This window comes from Nycticebus coucang, chromosome 8 (genome assembly GCF_027406575.1).
Source record: "Nycticebus coucang isolate mNycCou1 chromosome 8, mNycCou1.pri, whole genome shotgun sequence".
Taxonomy (NCBI): Eukaryota; Metazoa; Chordata; class Mammalia; order Primates; family Lorisidae; genus Nycticebus; species Nycticebus coucang.
In genome coordinates this window covers 106,263,695-106,278,371 of record NC_069787.1, presented here as the reverse complement: position 1 = coordinate 106,278,371, position 14,677 = coordinate 106,263,695, and positions in this window count along the sequence as shown.

The window sequence follows — 14,677 nt, the reverse complement described above, 5'->3', positions numbered from 1 at the left end:
TGATATTAATACATTTCTACTTCCAACCCAAACCATTTCTCCCATCCCCAGTTTTAAATCCCAACTACCTACTGGATTTTCCAAACTTCTCACATACACCCCAAATCTAACTTCTGAATTCAAGCCCTGATGATCACCACCACCACCAAATCATATATCTTACTCTGTTTCAAAACCTACTCTTTTGCCCTTTTCACAATTTGTGATTATTCTGCTCATTTATCTAAATATTTATTTTTCTCACCCCATGAATACAGTGATTTTACCAATTTTATTGCAGTATCACATAGCCTAGTACATCTATGCACACAGCAAACACTTGAATAAATTACTGTTTAAAAAATTCTTTTTGCCTTTGGCGCAGTGGGTAGGGCGCTGGCCCTATCTACCCAGGGTGGCGGGTTCAAACCCGGCCCTGGCCAAACTGCAACAAAAAATAGCCGGGCGTTGTGGCCAGAACCTGTAGTGTAAGCCTCCCAGCTACATGGGAGGCTCAGGCAAGAGAATCGCCTAAACCCAGGAGTTGGAGGTTGCTGTGAACTGAGATGCCACGGCACTCTACCAAGGGTGATAAAATGAGACTCTGCCTCTAAAAAAAATTTTTTTTAATTCTTTTTGTTCTTTCCCAACTGTCCAGGATATGCAGGTTTTATGCTTCCCTAGACTATAGGTTGGTGCCTATGCTAAGGTGAAAGAAGGTTGTGAAAGAAACATTTCTTTAAATTATCTGAACAAACAGATTCACTTTCTAACTTTGCCTGTTTTTTCTCCCACTTCTCATTAACAGTGCCGTTTATGAAAACATTCCTGATTTTGATGGGGGAGGGGAGCTGTAGGTTTGGCACCTATTTGTATGACTGCTGCCCTGCGCTTCCCAACATTTCTTCTATAACCTATGTGATAACAATGCATGCAGATTTCTCCTAACTCATGCCTCCACCCTGAGAATCTCTTGCCATCCCATTGCCACTGCTAAGAGGGGAGACCTCAGCGCTTTTCCTTGTAAACATGCTCTAGGACACAGCTCATGGGACACCAGATGAATGCTTACTGCAAGAGGAATGAATCCATTGGCCACTGTATTCGTTTCTTGTAGCTGCTCTGACAAATTACCACAAATTTTCTGGCTTAAAATAATAGAAATTCTCTTACAATTCTGAATCCCAGAAATCTGGGCTGGAAGTAAAGGATCACCAGAGCTCTGCTCAGAGGCTTTAGCTCTAGGGAAGAATCTGTGCCTTATCTCTTCCAGCTTCTGGGGACTGCAAGCATTCCTTGGCTTGTAGCTACATCACTCCAGTCTCTGATTTCATCTTCACATCAGCTTCTCCTCTTTTGTTTGTGTCAAGTCTCTCTTTGCTTCCCTCTTATAAGGATGTATGTGATTGCATTTAGGGTCCACTCTGATAATGTAAGGTAATGTCCCCATCTTAAAATCTTCATTGATGATATCTGCAAAGACTATGTTTCCCTACAATGTAACATTCACAGATTCCAGAGATTAGGATGTAATTTTCATTGGGGGTTGGGAAGAGGTAGAGGGACATTTTTTCTGCCTACCCCAGCTGAAGAGGCACCAAGCAGATTTTCTCTCAATAATTCAAACTAAGAATATAGAAATTATAATCCATGGTGGAAGTTTGAGATAAATAACTATTTAGAGTTTGTGCTGAAGCAGCCTATTTTAGCAATGCACTTACTGATGAGTGAGTCGAGAAATCCAGTCTTCAGAGAAAAGCAGGAAAATGGAGCAGATCTTTAGAAACAGAGATGGGAGAGAAATGAAGAAAGGTGCTATCTTGGCCAGAGACCCTTCCACTTTCTTTTCATTAACCTCCTTTACTTGGGCTACAGTGAATTTTGCTGACAGGGAGTTACCAAGATTCCTGGTTCTAGCTATAACTTTAGGCAGATGCCCACATCTTTCAGTGTCTCAGTACCTCACCTGCAAAATGTGTATAATGATAAACTTATCTTGAAGATTTTAAGAATAAGTACTGGCCAGGCACCATGGCTCATGTCTGTAATCCTAGCACTCTGAGAGGCTTAGGCAGTACATTGCTTGAGCTCAGGAGTTCGAGACCAGCCTGAGTAAGAGCAAGACCCTGTCTCTACAAAAAATAGAAAAAGTAGCCAGGCATCATGGTGGGGACCTGTAGTCTCAGCTACTCAGGAGGCTGAGGCAAGAGGATCTCTTGAGCCCAAGATTTGAAGTGAGCTATGATACCATGGCACTCCACCCAGGGCAACAGACCGAGACTCTGTCCTTAAAAAAAAATAAAGTACTTTCAGGATATGATGCCTAGTGTTTCATAAAGGGGGTGTGAGAAGGTTGTGTGCAAGTTAATTATGTTCTTTTTTAAAAGACACATTTCTCAGAATTTAGGGTAGTTTACTTCTGAAGAAGGTATCCAGAGGTTCTCTTATTGCAAGAGACAAATTTTTCTGAGTAAAACAGAGATGGAAGTGATTGGAAGGATGACTATCTCAGCATTAAAGAAAAAATTGAACAGTGAAAAATTGAACAGTGAAAGCTTAGGAAGGATTGAAGGAAGACAGTTCCAGGAGCCCCAGAGGCAAAAACTCATGAGATCTCTCCAGGAGGCGGCTGTCATAATAACTTTGTTCCAATACACGCTTTACATCAAATGCAAGATCCTGATTGACCTGGGTGTGTTCCTACTCCTCCAGGGAGGATAGGCGGGCTGACCCTTTAATCTATAACCCAAGACTATCTGGCTACAGCTACTGGTAAGATTCATGCGGTCATACCTTCACCAGCTCTGTGGAGCAAGAATGGCTTCCTATTATTTGTAAAACAAAAATACAGTAATGTCTCAATTACTCAACTGTCAGTGATTTAGCAGGATCTAAACTTTCTTTTTCCTAAAGAGATTAGGATTTTTCCCTGAGCTTTTAGAATTCAAGATGGTGTTTGGAGGTTGAAATCATGGAGATGGATAGAGAGAGGAAGGACAAGGCCCATGGGAGAAAGATGACACTCCAGACAATCCAGGGACCCCTGCTGTCTCCAGCAACACCTTTGCAACTTCTATATAGTCTCCAATACCCTATCTTAGAATTTTCCCCCAAGGCTCATGTCTGCCTCATATTTGTCCTCACTCAGGGTTTCTTTTTCCCCTATGCCTCTGTTTAGAGCCCAAACTCTTCACAAGTTCCTACATAAACTCAAATTCCATGGCCAAAATTCCCCTTTGTGTGTTGAGAAGGGACTGGTTGCAAGGGAAAAAGCAAAGATCCAGCAACGAGAAGAGCTAAGTGATGGTATGAGATCCCCAGGGAAACTTCAGGGAATGATGATCCTAACTAGGAAACTATTTCTGATAATTCCCGAGGAATAGGGGAAACATTTGAAGACATGCCTGGAAGCCCTTGCAAGGCTGTGTAGGCACAGAAAAACCTTGAACTACCTTGAAGAATGATAGAATGACTCCCTTTCCTCTCACTCACAGTAAACTAGCTTTTCGTCGTCTTTTTGTTCATCATGGCAAATTGGTGAGGCACATAGGGCAGGCACTGAAACTCCCATCTTCTATATGAATAAGCTGAGTCTCTGACATTGAGGGTCTTGCCTAAGACCACTCAATTCATTCAATGCAGAGACAAAGCTAAGCGCTGAGGTCTCTGGCAGCTGTTACAGTGGAAAAGTTGTTGCACATGTGTTCCGTGGGGTGAAATAAACTTCCAGAAAATTACATAGACTGTCTTCTGAGCCAAATGTGTCCTAAAAAAGAAAAGGGGAGATGAAGGGAGTGGATGAATCAGTTCCTCTTACCCTGGAGTTATCAGTTTATCTCTAATTTTCCACTTGACACTGTCTCTTCTTGCGGTAGCATCTACTTAACTACAATTCTACACCAAACTGAATGCTCAAAATAGAAAATGATTACCAGAAGGCAAAGCTTCATCTCTCTGTGATGACAGGCAGACTCTCTGTCCTATAGCACAGGGACATAAATGTGAAAGGCACTGAAGCTGGCTTCCTTTTGCCTCCACAGGGACTTGGGCCCAGAGCAACACCCCATGTCACAGCCATCATGGATATGATCTGTAATAGATGACACTTGGCTCTCCTGCTCCCAAGAGCCGGCTGCTGTCAGGTTTGGTATGTGGAACATTTTGTCTGAGAGACACGTTGGCCTGGGTTGAAAGTAATTCCCATCAGCTCAGAACCGGGTGGTCTGTCACGAGGTTATTTTTCAATTTGATCTGGACTCGGGAAGTCCTTCAGACTGAAAGCTGGTATTTTCAAAGGTTAATAAGCCCATCAAAAATTTCTTTCATGGAAAATGTGATGTATCTGACTGCATGCCCTGACTTGCATGCAGTCCTCAGAGCAGGGGCCTGAGCATAATTTCACTTTAGAGTGAGGACTTCAGTGTTCTGAAGATTCCTGGGGCTAGGCTGAAAGAGGCTGGCAGTGGGATGTATTGGCTACTGCTTGTGGGGAGCCAAAACTGGAAGGGCAGAATGTATGTCCTTAGGGCATCCTAAATGTGCACTTGAATGTATGTATACATGCACATGTGTGTTCTGCTGTATGCATCATGCAACTGTGTATGTGCATATGTGTGTATTCAAGGAATGTGTGTGTATGCATTTACATATGTATGGCTGAACATATGAAGTCTGACAATTAAGTTTGTGAACTTGCCACCATGCATATACATTGGCAGCACTGTACAAACAACTCAGTAAGGTTTCATAACCTTGGTATATCAGCGTCTCACAGCTATGTTTGTGTTGATGTGTGGCTGTGTCCTGCTGAGGGGGTGTTCATTTTTGTTGTGTGTTTTTGTGTGCTATTGCAAGAATGTTGGAGTTTGAATTAGAGCAATGAACAATCATTAGTACGCTTCTGGTTAAACTTCATAAGAGTGGAAGTGAAATCAGAAACATGTTAGCCAAGTTTATGTTGATTATGCTATGAAGAAAACAGCAGTGTACAAATGGATTAAACACTCTTCTGAGGAGAGAGAAAACATCACTGATGAAGGAAGCTCAGGGCAGCCAGTAACGAGCAGAACTGACAAAAACATTGCAAAATGTATCAAAATAATCAGCTGACTGAGAGAAGTATAGAAGACCAAGTGAGCATTGAGAGAGAAACAGTTAGGAAAATCTTAACTGAAAATCTTGGCCCCAAACTCTTGGCTCTTGCACCATGACAATGCACAGCTCACATGGCACTGTCTGTGAAGGAGTTTTTAGCCAGCAAACAAATAATTGTTATTGGAACACCTGCCCTACTCACCTGATCTGACCTCCAATTACATTTTTCTTTACCCAAAGATAAAGAAAATATTTAAAGGAAGACATTTTTATAACATTCAGGGCAGCAAGAGTAATATGATGACAAGTTTGAAGGCCATTCCTGAAAAAGAATTCTCAAATTGCTTTGAAGGGTGGACTAGGCACTGGCATAGGTGCACTGGCATAGCTTCCTTAAGGGAAGTACTTTAAAGGTGACTGTCGTGATAGTCAGCAATGAGGTATGTAGCACGTGTGTGTACGTGTGTGTGTGGTCCTATGTGTGTGTTTAGGTGAACATAAATGTATTCACACATGTCTAGTAGCCTGAGAATGGGGGCAGTTTAATGGTAGGAGCACAGCCTTTGGAATCAGACAGACAAATTCTAACTCAATAACTTATTAGCTGTACAATCCCAAGACCCCCACCACCTGTTGGTTTCTCTTCTTTAAGATGGGATGATAACTTCCCCATAGGACTGGAGTGAGGGAAAACACATGAAGCAAATAGTGCATTGACCACAGTCAGTGGTCATCAAGTGGTAAGTAGTATTATAACTATGACCATCATCATCATTCTTATCTCGTTCTGTTCCCTGGGTGGGTGGCATTCATTCTTCCTCCTATAGAAACTGTCTAGGGATGTAAACCTTTCCGATTGAAATGAATTGATTGACCTAGCCATCCAGAGAAATGAATTACCAATCCCTCACTCCTTGAGACTTCTGCAATTTCAGAAAATCACAAATTCCCTATCAGCTAAATAGGACCAGTAAACATCCTTGCTCAGTGAGTTTCTTTCTACGCTGGTGTGTCTTATCGGGATGAAAGTAATCAAACCTTAGTGGACCATCTTCTGCATATTTTGGACTTGAGATAAAGTCTGTGGGAAATAGAAGAAGAGACTACACATATTCCTGATCTCAACAATTTCCTAGTGTGTTTTTAAATAAATAAGTGCTCAAGTAAACAAACAGGCTTGTTCAAATGCAATTGAATGAGGCATGTAGCATGTGCATGTGTGTGTGGTTCTATGTGTGTGTCTAGGTGGACGTACATATATTCACATGTGTCTACTGGCCTGAGAATGGGGGCAGTTTAATGGTAGGAGCATTGAATAAACTGCACACACTGATAGCATATAATATGATAAAATTTGACATATGTTTGCAGTATATGCCATAACCACAGTCAAGATAATCAACATATCCATCCAAACTAATATAGCCTTTTTGGAGAGAAGTATGGAGAATCCTCAAAGATCTAAAAGTAGATCTTCCATTTGATCCTGCTATCCCACTACTAGGTATCTACCCAGAAGAACATAAATCATTTTACCATAAAGACATTTGCACCAGAATGTTTATTGCAGCTCAATTCATAATTGCCAAGTTGTGGAAGCAACCTAAGTGCCCATCAGCCCATGAATGGATCAACAAACTGTGTATACATGTACCATGGAATACTATTTAGCAATTTAAAAAGATGGAGACTTTATATCTTTTACATTGTTTTATATACTTTTACATTACTCCTGGATGGAGCTGAAATACGTTCTTCTTAGTAAAGTATCACAAGAATGGAAAAATAAACATCCAATGTACCCCATACTAACATGAAACTGATAAATAACCAATTACATTCTAATATGAACAATAAAACACAAATGTAGTCTATTTTTGTGGGAAAGGGGGAGGACGATTGGGAGGAGGGAGGGCATGAGGCGGGATCTCACCTAATGGGCACATTGTGAGGGTGTATTACACGCCTCCTGGGTGAGGGGCTCTTTTTCAAATGGAACTTTACCCTAGAAGTAAAAACAACGTAACTTAAAAATGTATACCCTTGTATTAATTTGAAATTAAAAAAATAATGAACATATCCATCATCCCCAAAGTTTTCTTGTGCCCCTTCCTCCTGCTCTTCCCACACAACTCTATTCCCTGGAAGCCACTGCTTTATTTCACCATAGTTTGCCTTTTCTATAATCTCATACAAAAGGCATCACAAGTTTTTATTGTTTCTTTGTCTGGATTCTTCCATCCAGCATAATTATTGTCAGACTCCCCCATGGTGCCATGTGTATGGACAGCCTGTTTTGTTGCTGAGTAATCTGTTGTATCAGTGTACTACAGTTTGTGACTCATTATCTGTGGAGGGACTTTTGTATTGTTGCCAATCTTTGGCTACTGCAAACAAAGCTTCTTTGAACATTTGTGTACAAGTCTTTGGACATACATTTTCATTTCTCTTGGGTAAGTATCTAGGAATGGATGGTTGAATCCTATGGTAGATGTATATTTAACTTTTAAAGAAACTCCCAAAATTTTACAAAGTAGTTATACCATTTTATATCTCCATGGACATTGTACGAGCATTTTGTTTCTTCGGCATCTTTATCAACGCTTGGTACAATCATTCTTTTTTAATTTTAGCCATTCAATAGGCATGCTGTGCTATCTCATTATGGTTTTTAATTTTCATTGACTTAACAACTAATAATCTTGAGCTTCTTTTCCTGTGCTAATTAGCCATTCATTTATATCATTCAGTTATTTGTCTGTTCAAATCTTTTGCCAACTTTATAAATTGAGTTATTTTCTTATCATTAAATTTGGGGAATTCCTATATATTCTGGATACAAAAATATTAAAATATTTTTCCAAATATTTTATGATGTTTTGTGGCTTACTTTTGTATTCTCTTAACAATATCTTTTAAAAAGAAGTTTTTAATTTTTATGGTACCAAATTTGTGGGCCAAGCTTTGTTTAACCCAAGATCACAACCTTTTTTTCTCTATGTTTTCTTCTATAAGGGTCATAGTTTTACATTTTATGTTTAGGTCTATTGTCCATTGTGAGTAGATTCCATCAGATGTTTTACACAGACAATAATGCTGTCTCTGAATAACTACAACTTTAATTCTTCCTTTCAATCTGGAGGCTTTTTTTCCTTCTCTTTTTTGGAGGAACTGGTTACATTGACTAGAACCTTCACTACAAAGCTAAATAGCAGTGGTAAAAGTGGACATCTTGCCTTGCTCCTGATCTTAGAGGGAAAGTATTTGATCTTTCACATTAAGTACGTTACCTGTAGGTTTTTCATAGATCCTCTGTCAGGTTGCAGAAATTCCTTTTTATTCTTACTCATCAGAGAGTTTCTTATGTTAATCAGGAAAAATGCTGTATTTTACCAAATGCTTTTTCAGCACCTATTGAGATGAACACAGGGTTTTACTTTTATTATTTTCTAAAACGGTGAATCAAATTGATTGAGTTTTATATGTTAAAAACCCCATCTGCCTGGGATAAATCTCACTTGATAAGAATATTATACTTTTTATGATTGGCTTGGTAAAATATTTTTATGTTTTATGTTCATAAAAGATACTAATATCTATGTTCTCTGTTCATAAAAGATATTAATCTATAGTTATCTTTTCTATGTCTTTGTCTGGTTTTGGTATCAGGATATGCTGGCCTCAGAATGAATTGGGAAATCTTTCATCCTCTTTAATTTGGAAGAAGAGTTTGTGTAGAGCTGTTATTGTTTCTTTCTTAAATATTTGTTGGAATTTGCCAGGGAAAGCCATCTTGGTCTAAGGAATGGATGGTTTTCTTTGTGGGCAGTTTTTAACTATCGTCTCACTATTCAGTTTTTCTTTGTCCAATCTGTTCTTTTCTTTCTTCCAAATAGTTGAGTATTCTTTTGTTCTTTTTTATAACCTTTGTTGGGTTGTTATATTTTTATTTTAGTGGTTGCTTTAGGATTTATAGTACACAGCTCTAGCACAGAATACCTTCAAGTGATACTATATCACTTCACATGTAAGAAACTTACAACACTATACTTCTGTCTTCTTCCTAGTCCTTCTTATCACACATTTTACTTTTATATCTATTACAAAGCCTAAAATGTACCATTACTATTTTTGTTTAAACAATTATCTTTTAAAAATTTAATATAAAATAATACCTTTAGGGCGGCGCCTGTGGCTCAGTGAGTAGAGCGCCGGCCCCATATGCCGATGGTGGCGGGTTCAAACCCAGCCCCGGCCAAACTGCAACAAAAAAATAGCCGGGCGTTGTGGCAGGTGCCTATAGTCCCAGCTGCTCAGGAGGCTGAGGCAAGAGAATCGCGTAAGCTCAAGAGTTAGAGGTTGCTGTGAGCTGTGTGATGCCACGGCACTCTACCTGAGGGCGGTATGTGAGACTCTGTCTCTACAAAAAAATAATAATAATAATAATAATAATACCTTTAATATATTTATAATAATATTAAATATAGAAAAATTAATATATATATATATTTAGAGCAGGCTTAGTTTTTTGTTTGTTTGTTTGTTTTTTGCAGTTTTTGGCCAGGGCTGGGTTTGAACCCACCACCTCAAGCCTATGGGGCTGGCACCCTACTCCTTTGAGCCACAGGCGTCGCCTGAGCAGGCTTAGTTTTACAAAATAATTGAGCAGCACGAACCCGAGTTCCTGTATTCCACCTCTCCTCTCAATGCACACACAGTTTCCCCTGTTATTAGCATGTTGCTCTAGTGAGGCGCACTTGTTACCACTGACGAGCCAATATTGATACATTATTTTGAACTAACATCCTCAGTTTACTTTAGCATTCACCCTCTGTGTTGTACAGCTCTGTAGGTTTTGAGAAATGCATAATGTTATGTATCCATCATGAAAGTATCACTCAGAATAGTCTCACTGTCCTAAATAGTCCTTGTGCTTCACCTATTTCATCACTTTCTCCTCCCCTTGAATCCCTGGAAACCACCGATCTTATTACTGTCCCTAATGTGTTGCCTCTTCCAGAATGTCATTAGTAGGAATCATATACAGAAAGGTCTCACCATTAAGTTTGTGAACTCATTCTAGAAAAAGTGCTACATACCTTATTGCTATTATGAGCATAACTGACAAAAACATCGCAAAAGTTCATCAAATTGTGCATCAAAATCATCAGCTGATAGTGAGAAGCATAGAAGACCAAGTCAACGGCAATAGAGTAACAGGAAAGTCTTAGCTGAAAATCTTGGCATGAGAAAGGTGTGTGTAAAACCGTCCCAAGGGAGCTCACTGATGAACAAAAGCAAAGCAGAGTCAAAGATTGCAAGACCTCTCCAGTAGGCAAGACGAGGTTTGGGGACATGTCATTACTGGTGATGAAACGTGGGTGTGCCAAAACCACCCTGAGACAAAGCATCAAAGCCCACAATGGAAGTCAGCCAATTCTTCACTACCAGAAATTCCCGGCCATCCAAACCAAGAGTCAAAACGATGTTGCTATCCTTTTCTGACATCAGAGGTATTGTTCATTATGAATTTGTACCAGCTGGACAGCTAAGCACATTTACTATTTGGAAGCCCTGAAAAGGTTGTGTAAAAAAGTTAAATAAGAACTACCTGAACTTTTCACCAACTCACAACATAGCGCTGACTCGGCGCTGTGAGGCTGTTTTTTAGCTGGTAAGTGAGTAGGGCGCTGGTCCCATATGCCGAGGGTGGTGGGTTCAAACCCAGCCCCAGCCAAACTGCAACAACAACAAAAGAAAAATAGCCGGGTGTTGTGGCGGGCGCCTGTAGTCCCAGCTGCTCAGGAGGCTGAGGCAAGAGAATCGCGTAAGCCCAAGAGTTAGAGGTTGCTGTGAGCCGTGTGACGCCACGGCACTCTACCCGAGGGCGGTACACTGAGACTCTGTCTCTACAAAAAAAAAAAGAAAAAGAAAAGAAAAGAAAACCTTCCCTACTTATGTGATCTGGCTCCCAATGACTTTTTTCTTTACCCTGAGATGAAAGAAATATTGACAGGAAGACATTTTGATGACATTCATAACATCAAAATAAAATGATGACAGCTTTGGTGGCCATTCCAGAAAACAAGTTCCAAAATTGCTTTGAAGGGTGGACTAGGCGCTGGGATTGGTGCACAGCTTCACAAGGAGAGTAAAGGTGAGGAAGGTGACCACAGTGATATTCGGCAATGAAGTGTGTAGCATTTTTCCCAGGATGAGTTGACTAATTAATTTTGTTTATTTGTTTGTTTCAGGGAAGTCTAGTCCCTGTTCCTTTGTCTTGGATGGAGGTGGAAGTCCTCCTTGGTGGAGTTAGACAAAAACCTCCATGACACCATTAGGGAGTAATTCCAGATTGCAGAGCATGAATGTTCTATACCCAGGCTGTTAGTTCATGAAGACTCACAAAATAACACAAACTAGGAAGCAACTGTAAGAACCATGCAATTCCTCAAAATCGTATCATCACTGGGGGCTGGATTCCAAAAGTGAGAGAAGCCCGAGCCTTTTTCAACCTCGTCTTGGAAACCACACAACATCGCTTCCATCTCACTTTATTCATTACAAGAAATCTCTAAGGCTGGTCAAGAATTAAACAGAGGTGAGTTAGAGACAAGTGTCAAAGAATTTCCCGGCGAGTTCACAAACCACCTGCAGAGTAGGGCTGTAGGCGATCAGAGGATCACAGGTCCCGGGTCTGGAGCTGTGGCAGGAGAGGAGGCGACTGCTGGGGAGGGTCGTAAGGTAAGGCTGTGAGGTGGCAGCGTCTGTCCAGCCTCAAACAGCTGTGATTTGAACTCGCATCTGTCTGGCGGGAGAGTGTTCTTTCGCCACAACAGAGGCAGCCCTATGAAGACGGTGGTGATAACAGCGATGGTTGGGGCGGGGGCGGGGGGACAGGGACCTGCGGGCTTTGGAATTCCTGTGAATACCAGCTCTGTCTTGGACTAGGGGGTCAACTTGTACACGTTTATGTTACTCCACTTCTGTGAAACTGTTTCTCTTCTGTAAAGTGGGTCTGGGAATCGTCGCCTTTCAGGATAGCTGTGGGGCTTCGGGAAATGACTAGCAGCGTTGGGGACAGAGCAGGTTCTCAGGATGGCACGCGGTTTTTGTGAGGCCCTTTCTTGTTTTACATTATAGCTTTTTCATTGGCCTCCTGAAATGACTTGATGGAAGAGGAAGGGAAGAGTGCAGGTGAGGAGCAGGGGCAGCGTGGACAAGACGGGCGTGGGCCAGGCGGCGCTGGAGGTGGCGTGACAGCGCCTGGCTGGAGCCCGGCCCGGCGATGCGCTCGGGGCTCCTGGACAGCGCCCTCCGCGGCTGGCGAGGGGCGCACGTCCTCCAGGGAACGCGAGGTGGCGCTGTGGGACCGCCATGGGGCCGGCGCGGGAAGTCCTCCAAGGCAGCTCGGCCTTGGGGAGCCCTTTCTTGACAGCCCGGTGTTGGGCATCTCTCCGACTAACAGGAGGCAGGTCCCTTTCTCGCTTTTCACGCGGCCTCATACTACATTCTGCAGCGGCCCCGCGGACAAAGAGACCCTCGGCCCTCCCTCTCTCTCCTTCCTCCCCAGGGGCCTGGAGGTCTCCCTGGAGGGAGGGGCCGTGGGAGCAGACAGGAGCACCCGTTCTGGGACAGTGACCTACTGAAGGACCACTACTATCCCTGAAATGCCAAAGCCCACATCCAGGCTTGCAAACCCCTCTAATTTTGGACAATTGGTGATAATCTCTGCAACCCTGTCTCTGGGGAGATTTGACTGCCCTACTAGGGTCTATCTAGGAGGGACAGAGGGCCACATCTCCCTTCACTTGACATTTGCTAACCCCACCTGTGCCCTCAGGCCTTTGCAGAGTCTTGTACCGTGGGGTATAGGAGGGTGGGCATCAGGAGCCCATCAGTTCCGGAAGGCAGTCTCAGCCCCCTCAAACCAGTAATTTAAAATCAGACTCATGGTAGCCACTTCTTCGGGTTTCATCTGCAAATTGGGGAGAGTAAACTTATAGGTTTGCCCTGGGGAATAAATATGTCTTGTGGAAGGGCTTTGTCCATTGGGAAGCTCTGGGCACCTGTGAGATGTGGTTATCACAAGAAGATAACAAACCTGGATAGCCTTGGGACACGTACAACATGGCTGGTGTAGACAGCAAGTACCATGGAGATCAGACGAGGGTGGAGGGGAGACATGGGCCTTGAGCCAGTGGGTGAGGGATTAAGGGAGGAAGCCTGGAACCCATAGGAGCATGGTGATCAGAACATGCCGGGCAGTGGGACCTGGCCCACATGTCTGCAAGGCAAAGACAGGACCAGATCAAGGTCATCTTCAGTGCCTGGACCCTGAATCTGAACCCAGTTCCACAGTTGTCAGCAAACTTCTATGGATCCCCAACTTCAATCCAAGAAGGGCAGCCCTCGGGAAGATGCCGGCAGCAGTAGTGAGAATGGGGGAGATGGGAAGCCAGGGAGGGGGCTCTTATAATCATTGTGCATTTCACCCTGTTCTTAACTGTGAGGCACTTCCTTAGAAATACTGTTCCTCCTCTAACTTTTCCTGACCATTGAAATGGGCATGAGGGATGAGGCTCACTCATCCTTTCTGTCTCTGGAGAACAGGACTAGCCAGGCTGCCTGTGGCAGGAGGCAGCACTTGAAGGATGATCCAGTGCTATTCACACACATGTTCCCCTCTGTACTGGCACCACAAAGAGTGTCTCCAACACATCACCTTCCCATCTCCAGGGAGGCAAGAAGCCCAGCCCAAGACCTGTCTGAGCTGTCTCAAGGAGGAAGCTGGGTATGGGCCTCCCCAGAGCCCCTGGTCCCAGCACATGCAAGCAGACGCGCATGGGGAGGGCAGGGTGTGCTGCAGTCGGCCTGGCCTCCGCACAGAGCCGCAGCACCAGCTGTGGGCTCTCCCTCCACAGCACCCTCATCACCGTTCTGGGGACTTTGGCAGGGAGACCTCGGTTGTTGGCCAGAGGTCTTGGGCAACAGGCTTTTCTGTTGGGAAGTAAAGAAAGCACCTGGACTCATTTTTCAGCCTTTGCCTATGGTCAATAATCTTTCTGAAATGCCAGTATTGACTGTGCATTTTTTGGTGGCTTTGGATGAAATATCCCTTGGATATTAACTCTGAACCAGCGCAACAGAAGCTCTGCAGAAGGAGAAGAAGGGAGGAGCTGGCCTAAACACACATGGGAACTACCTCTTTGTAGAAACATTATGACCTTTCCTCCTACAGGAGCAAGGCAGAGGAAGAAGACATGGGAGAGAGGAAATGGGAAACTTGGTTCATTCGGTTCTGGCTCAGGAAGATTTATATTCTGCACCCAGGAGCAATGTCACAGGTACAGTGATTTATCCTTCTCCATGGGAGCCGAGCAAAAGCCTTGAGCCAGAAAAGAGGCTAAGAAGCCAGTCCTCTTGCATGTCCCTAGACACAGAAGTGCTCCGTGCTTCAGTTTTTTCATCTGTAATATGGGGATAATGTTACAAGGAGGCATTTCCCAGTGTTGTGTGAGGAATAACAGATCAATGTAAAAGAATTTGGAAAAGGGCAATGCATCAGTGAGTGAAGGTGGTACCCCCCCCCACAGTAGAAAAA